This window comes from Callionymus lyra, unplaced genomic scaffold, assembly GCF_982586985.1.
Source record: "Callionymus lyra unplaced genomic scaffold, fCalLyr1.hap1.1 HAP1_SCAFFOLD_219, whole genome shotgun sequence".
NCBI classification, from domain to species: Eukaryota; Metazoa; Chordata; class Actinopteri; order Syngnathiformes; family Callionymidae; genus Callionymus; species Callionymus lyra.
Genome location: NW_028258657.1, coordinates 1 through 7,500, shown reverse-complemented (window position 1 = coordinate 7,500; position 7,500 = coordinate 1). Strand labels below are relative to the sequence as shown.

The 7,500-nt window shown below is 59.9% G+C and overlaps 1 non-coding gene across 1 annotated transcript; it reads left to right on the top strand.

Annotated features, from left to right (window-relative positions):
• Positions 1-3,224: 3,224 nt before the first annotated feature.
• Positions 3,225-3,343, top strand: LOC148058010 (5S ribosomal RNA). The gene has a single exon (XR_015710243.1). It is a non-coding gene; the product is annotated as a 5S ribosomal RNA (ribosomal RNA).
• The last annotated feature ends 4,157 nt before the right edge of the window (positions 3,344-7,500 follow it).

Genomic DNA, 7,500 nt, shown 5'->3' with positions numbered 1-7,500 from the left:
CTCTCCCAACCAGGGGGCCTGGGGAGCCTCCTCCTGCGGGGATGGGGAACCAGGGGCCTGGGGAACATTTTCAACACTTTGGGGCATTTTTAAACACTTTGCTCTTTTCCCCCCTCTCCCAACCAGGGGGCCTGGGGAGCCTCCTCCTGCGGGGATGGGGAACCAGGGGCCTGGGGAACATTTTCAACACTTTGGGGCATTTTTAAACACTTTGGTCTTTTTCCCCCTCTCCCAACCAGGGGGCCTGGGGAGCCTCCTCCTGCGGGGATGGGGAACCAGGGGCCTGGGGAACATTTTCAACACTTTGGGGCATTTTTAAACACTTTGCTCTTTTTCCCCCTCTCCCAACCAGGGGGCCTGGGGAGCCTCCTCCTGCGGGGATGGGGAACCAGGAGGCCGGGGAACATTTTCAACACTTTGGGGCATTTTTAAACACTTTGGTCTTTTTCCCCCTCTCCCAACCAGGGGGCCTGGGGAGCCTCCTCCTGCGGGGATGGGGAACCAGGGGCCTGGGGAACATTTTCAACACTTTGGGGCATTTTTAAACACTTTGGTCTTTTTCCCCCTCTCCCAACCAGGGGGCCTGGGGAGCCTCCTCCTGCGGGGATGGGGAACCAGGGGCCTGGGGAACATTTTCAACACTTTGGGGCATTTTTAAACACTTTGCTCTTTTTCCCCCTCTCCCAACCAGGGGGCCTGGGGAGCCTCCTCCTGCGGGGATGGGGAACCAGGGGCCTGGGGAACATTTTCAACACTTTGGGGCATTTTTAAACACTTTGGTCTTTTTCCCCCTCTCCCAACCAGGGGGCCTGGGGAGCCTCCTCCTGCGGGGATGGGGAACCAGGGGCCTGGGGAACATTTTCAACACTTTGGGGCATTTTTAAACACTTTGGTCTTTTTCCCCCTCTCCCAACCAGGGGGCCTGGGGAGCCTCCTCCTGCGGGCATGGAGAACCAGGGGCCTGGGGAGCCTCCTCCTGCGGGGATGGAGAACCAGGGGGCCTGGGGAGCCTCCTCCTGCGGGGATGGAGAACCAGGGGGCCTGGGGAACATTTTCAACACTTTGGGGCATTTTTAAACACTTTGGTCTTTTTCCCCCTCTCCCAACCAGGGGGCCTGGGGAGCCTCCTCCTGCGGGGATGGGGAACCAGGGGCCTGGGGAACATTTTCAACACTTTGGGGCATTTTTAAACACTTTGGTCTTTTTCCCCCTCTCCCAACCAGGGGGCCTGGGGAGCCTCCTCCTGCGGGGATGGGGAACCAGGGGCCTGGGGAACATTTTCAACACTTTGGGGCATTTTTAAACACTTTGGTCTTTTTCCCCCTCTCCCAACCAGGGGGCCTGGGGAGCCTCCTCCTGCGGGCATGGAGAACCAGGGGCCTGGGGAGCCTCCTCCTGCGGGGATGGAGAACCAGGGGGCCTGGGGAGCCTCCTCCTGCGGGGATGGAGAACCAGGGGGCCTGGGGAACATTTTCAACACTTTGGGGCATTTTTAAACACTTTGGTCTTTTTCCCCCTCTCCCAACCAGGGGGCCTGGGGAGCCTCCTCCTGCGGGGATGGGGAACCAGGGGCCTGGGGAACATTTTCAACACTTTGGGGCATTTTTAAACACTTTGGTCTTTTTCCCCCTCTCCCAACCAGGAGCCTGGGGAGCCTCCTCCTGCGGGCATGGAGAACCAGGGGGCCTGGGGAGCCTCCTCCTGCGGGGATGGGGAACCAGGGGGCCTGGGGAGCCTCCTCCTGCGGTCATGGAGAACCAGGGGGCCTGGGGAGCCTCCTCCTGCGGGCATGGAGAACCAGGGGCCTGGGGAGCCTCCTCCTGCGGGGATGGAGAACCAGGGGGCCTGGGGAGCCTCCTCCTGCGGGCATGGAGAACCAGGGGGCCTGGGGAGCCTCCTCCTGCGGGCATGGAGAACCAGGGGGCCTGGGGAGCCTCCTCCTGCGGGGATGGGGAACCAGGGGCCTGGGGAGCCTCCTCCTGCGGGGATGGAGAACCAAGGGGCCTGGGGAGCCTCCTCTTGCGGGCATGGAGAACATGGGGGCCTGGGGAGCCTCCTCCTGCGGGCATGGAGAACCAGGGGCCTGGGGAGCCTCCTCCTGCGGGGATGGAGAACCAGGGGGCCTGGGGAGCCTCCTCCTGCGGGGATGGAGAACCAGGGGGCCTGGGGAGCCTCCTCCTGCGGGGATGGAGAACCAGGGGGCCTGGGGAGCCTCCTACTGCGGGGATGGAGAACCAGGGGCCTGGGGAGCCTCCTCCTGCGGGGATGGAGAACCAGGGGGCCTGGGGAGCCTCCTCCTGCGGGCATGGAGAACCAGGGGGCCTGGGGAGCCTCCTCCTGCGGGGATGGGGAACCAGGGGGCCTGGGGAGCCTCCTCCTGCGGGGATGGAGAACCAGGGGGCCTGGGGAGCCTCCTCCTGCGGGCATGGAGAACCAGGGGGCCTGGGGAGCCTCCTCCTGCGGGGATGGAGAACCAGGGCGCCTGGGGAGCCTCCTCCTGCGGGGATGGAGAACCAGGGGCCTGGGGAGCCTCCTCCTGCGGGGATGGAGAACCAAGGGGCCTGGGGAGCCTCCTCCTGCGGGCATGGAGAACATGGGGGCCTGGGGAGCCTCCTCCTGCGGGGATGGAGAACCAGGGGGCCTGGGGAGCCTCCTCCTGCGGGCATGGAGAACCAGGGGGCCTGGGGAGCCTCCTCCTGCGGGCATGGAGAACCAGGGGGCCTGGGGAGCCTCCTCCTGCGGGGATGGAGAACCAGGGGGCCTGGGGAGCCTCCTCCTGCGGTCATGGGGAACCAGGGGCCTGGGGAGCCTCCTCCTGCGGGCATGGAGAACCAGGGGGCCTGGGGAGCCTCCTCCTGCGGGGATGGGGAACCAGGGGGCCTGGGGAGCCTCCTCCTGCACCAGGGGGCCTGGGGAGCCTCCTCCTGCGGGGATGGGGAACCAGGGGGCCTGGGGAGCCTCCTCCTGCGGTGATGGGGAACCATGGGGCCTGGGGAGCCTCCTCCTGCGGGGATGGGGAACCAGGGGGCCTGGGGAGCCTCCTCCTGCGGGGATGGGGAACCAGGGGCCTGGGGAGCCTCCTCCTGCACCAGGGGGCCTGGGGAGCCTCCTCCTGCGGGGATGGGGAACCAGGGGGCCTGGGGAGCCTCCTCCTGCGGGGATGGGGAACCAGGGGCCTGGGGAACATTTTCAACACTTTGGGGCATTTCACAAGCGCTTCCCTCGCTTACGGCCACACCACCCTGAATGAGCCCGATCTCGTCTGATCTCGGAAGCCAAGCAGGGTCGGGCCCAGTTAGTACTTGGATGGGAGACCGCCTGGGAATACTGGGTGCTGTAAGCATTTTTTTTTGCCATTATTTGTGGGTAGAAAAGTGAGAAAAGTGACCTAAAATAGAACCGGGACTAGGCGGCAGATCCCCCCACCAGGCGGCGGCATTTGGGGCATTATTTGTGGGTAAGAAAGTGAGAAAAGTGACCTAAAATAGAACCGGGACTAGGCGGCAGTTCCCCCCACCAGGCGGCGGCATTTGGGGCATTATTTGTGGGTCAGAAAGTGAGAAAAGTGACCTAAAATAGAACCGGGACTAGGCGGCAGTTCCCCCCACCAGGCGGCGGCATTTGGGGCATTATTTGTGGGTCAGAAAGTGAGAAAAGTGACCTAAAATAGAACCGGGACTAGGCGGCAGTTCCCCCCACCAGGCGGCGGCATTTGGGGCATTATTTGTGGGTCAGAAAGTGAGAAAAGTGACCTAAAATAGAACCGGGACTAGGCGGCAGTTCCCCCCACCAGGCGGCGGCATTTGGGGCATTATTTGTGGGTCAGAAAGTGAGAAAAGTGACCTAAAATAGAACCGGGACTAGGCGGCAGTTCCCCCCACCAGGCGGCGGCATTTGGGGCATTATTTGTGGGTCAGAAAGTGAGAAAAGTGACCTAAAATAGAACCGGGACTAGGCGGCAGTTCCCCCCACCAGGCGGCGGCATTTGGGGCATTATTTGTGGGTAAGAAAGTGAGAAAAGTGACCTAAAATAGAACCGGGACTAGGCGGCAGTTCCCCCCCACCAGGCGGCGGCATTTGGGGCATTATTTGTGGGTAAGAAAGTGAGAAAAGTGACCTAAAATAGAACCGGGACTAGGCGGCAGTACCCCCCACCAGGCGGCGGCATTTGGGGCATTATTTGTGGGTAGAAAAGTGAGAAAAGTGACCTAAAATAGAACCGGGACTAGGCGGCAGTTCCCCCCACCAGGCGGCGGCATTTGGGGCATTATTTGTGGGTAAGAAAGTGAGAAAAGTGACCTAAAAATAGAACCGGGACTAGGCGGCAGTTCCCCCCACCAGGCGGCGGCATTTGGGGCATTATTTGTGGGTAAGAAAGTGAGAAAAGTGACCTAAAATAGAACCGGGACTAGGCGGCAGTTCCCCCCACCAGGCGGCGGCATTTGGGGCATTATTTGTGGGTAGAAAAGTGAGAAAAGTGACCTAAAATAGAACCGGGACTAGGCGGCAGTTCCCCCCACCAGGCGGCGGCATTTGGGGCATTATTTGTGGGTCAGAAAGTGAGAAAAGTGACCTAAAATAGAACCGGGACTAGGCGGCAGTTCCCCCCACCAGGCGGCGGCATTTGGGGCATTATTTGTGGGTCAGAAAGTGAGAAAAGTGACCTAAAATAGAACCGGGACTAGGCGGCAGTTCCCCCCACCAGGCGGCGGCATTTGGGGACCCGTAGTGTGGGCAGAAAACTCACCAAAGTGACTTAAAATAGAACCGGTGCAGGCGGCATGTTCCCCCACCAGATGGCGGCATTTGGGGACCCGTAATGTGGGCAGAAAACTCACCAAAGTGACTTAAAATAGAACCGGTGCAGGCGGCATGTTCCCCCACCAGATGGCGGCATTTGGGGACCCGTAGTGTGGGTAGAAAACTCACCAAAGTGACTTAAAATAGAACCGGTGCAGGCGGCATGTTCCCCCACCAGATGGCGGCATTTGGGGACCCGTAGTGTGGGTAGAAAACTCACCAAAGTGACTTAAAATAGAACCGGTGCAGGCGGCATGTTCCCCCACCAGATGGCGGCATTTGGGGACCCGTAGTGTGGGCAGAAAACTCACCAAAGTGACTTAAAATAGAACCGGTGCAGGCGGCATGTTCCCCCACCAGATGGCGGCATTTGGGGAGCCGTAGTGTGGGCAGAAAACTCACCAAAGTGACTTAAAATAGAACCGGTGCAGGCGGCATGTTCCCCCACCAGATGGCGGCATTTGGGGACCCGTAGTGTGGGCAGAAAACTCACCAAAGTGACTTAAAATAGAACCGGTGCAGGCGGCATGTTCCCCCACCAGATGGCGGCATTTGGGGAGCCGTAGTGTGGGCAGAAAACTCACCAAAGTGACTTAAAATAGAACCGGTGCAGGCGGCATGTTCCCCCACCAGATGGCGGCATTTGGGGACCCGTAGTGTGGGCAGAAAACTCACCAAAGTGACTTAAAATAGAACCGGTGCAGGCGGCATGTTCCCCCACCAGATGGCGGCATTTGGGGAGCCGTAGTGTGGGCAGAAAACTCACCAAAGTGACTTAAAATAGAACCGGTGCAGGCGGCATGTTCCCCCACCAGATGGCGGCATTTGGGGACCCGTAGTGTGGGCAGAAAACTCACCAAAGTGACTTAAAATAGAACCGGTGCAGGCGGCATGTTCCCCCACCAGATGGCGGCATTTGGGGACCTGCAGTGTGGGTAGAAAACTCACCAAAGTGTCCTAAAATAGAACCGGGACCAGGGGGCCTCTTCCCCCACCAGGTGGCGGGCTTGGGGGGCTTGGTTTCCGGGTAGAAAACTCACCAAAGTGTCCTAAAATAGAACCGGGACCAGGGGGCATGCTCCCCCACCAGGCGGCGGGCTTGGGGGGCTTGGTTTGCGGGTAGAAAACTCACCAAAGTGTCCTAAAATAGAACCAGGACCAGGGGGCATGTTCCCCCACCAGGCGGCGGGCTTGGGGGGCTTGGTTTGCGGGTAGAAAACTCACCAAAGTGTCCTAAAATAGAACCGGGACCAGGGGGCCTCTTCCCCCACCAGGCGGCGGGCTTGGGGGGCTTGGTTTGCGGGTAGAAAACTCACCAAAGTGACCTAAAATAGAACCGGGCTAGGCGGCATGTTCCCCCACCAGGCGGCGGGCTTGGGGGGCTTGGTTTGCGGGTAGAAAACTCACCAAAGTGTCCTAAAATAGAACCGGGACCAGGGGGCATGTTCCCCCACCAGGCGGCGGGCTTGGGGGGCTTGGTTTGCGGGTAGAAAACTCACCAAAGTGTCCTAAAATAGAACCGGGACCAGGGGGCATCTTCCCCCACCAGGCGGCGGGCTTGGGGGGCTTGGTTTGCGGGTAGAAAACTCACCAAAGTGTCCTAAAATAGAACCGGGACCAGGGGGCCTCTTCCCCCACCAGGCGGCGGGCTTGGGGGGCTTGGTTTGCGGGTAGAAAACTCACCAAAGTGACCTAAAATAGAACCGGGCCAGGCGGCATGCTCCCCCACCAGGCGGCGGGCTTGGGGGGCTTGGTTTGCGGGTAGAAAACTCACCAAAGTATCGGCAAAATAGAACCAGGGAAGGGGGGGATGTCGGTCACAAGGTGCCCGAGTCAGAGAACCAGGAAAACGGACATAAATCCAGAAAACCTCGGTGTCTGACTGCTCCTCAAAAGTGGTCTTTTTGATGTCACGAGCGCAACCACCTAGAGGTTAATGGGGAGGGATGGTGTGAGCGCAAACGGATTTTTCCTAAGTGTGACTGCTCCTCAAAAAGTGGTCTTTTTGATGTCACGAGCGCAACCACCTAGAGGTTAATGGGGAGGGATGGTGTGAGCGCAAACGGATTTTTCCTAAGTGTGACTGCTCCTCAAAAAGTGGTCTTTTTGATGTCACGAGCGCAACCACCTAGAGGTTAATAGGGAGCGAGTACAACAGGGGAGGGAGTGAATGGGCTCGGACTGTGGCCGAGCCTGGTGCCTCAAAATCGGACAAGGTTGGACTGGAAGCCCGCTGAGAACTCTGGTTCTTTTGCCAGACGAAACGAATTTTTTCCGAGTGTGACTGCTCTGCAAAAAGTGGTCTTTTTGATGTCACGAGCGCAACCACCTAGAGGTTAATGGGGAGGGAGTGGAAAAAACGACAAAGTGTTGAGCTCCGGACCGGGATGGCGGGCGACTCGAGCGGTCATGCCCGACTTTGAGACACTTTGTCGCGGTCATGCGAGCGACCTCCACTGCTCCCCGGAGGTGCCCCGGACCGGGTTGGCGGGTGACTCGAGCGGTCCTGCCCGACTTTGAGACACTTTGTCGCGGTCATGCGGGCGTCCTCCGCCGGTCCCCGGAGGTGCCCCGGACCGGGTTGGCGGGTGACTCGAGCGGTCATGCCCGACTTTGAGACACTTTGTCGCGGTCATGCGGGCGACCTCCGCCGGTCCCTGGAGGTGCCCCGGACCGGGTTGGCGGGTGACTCGAGCGGTC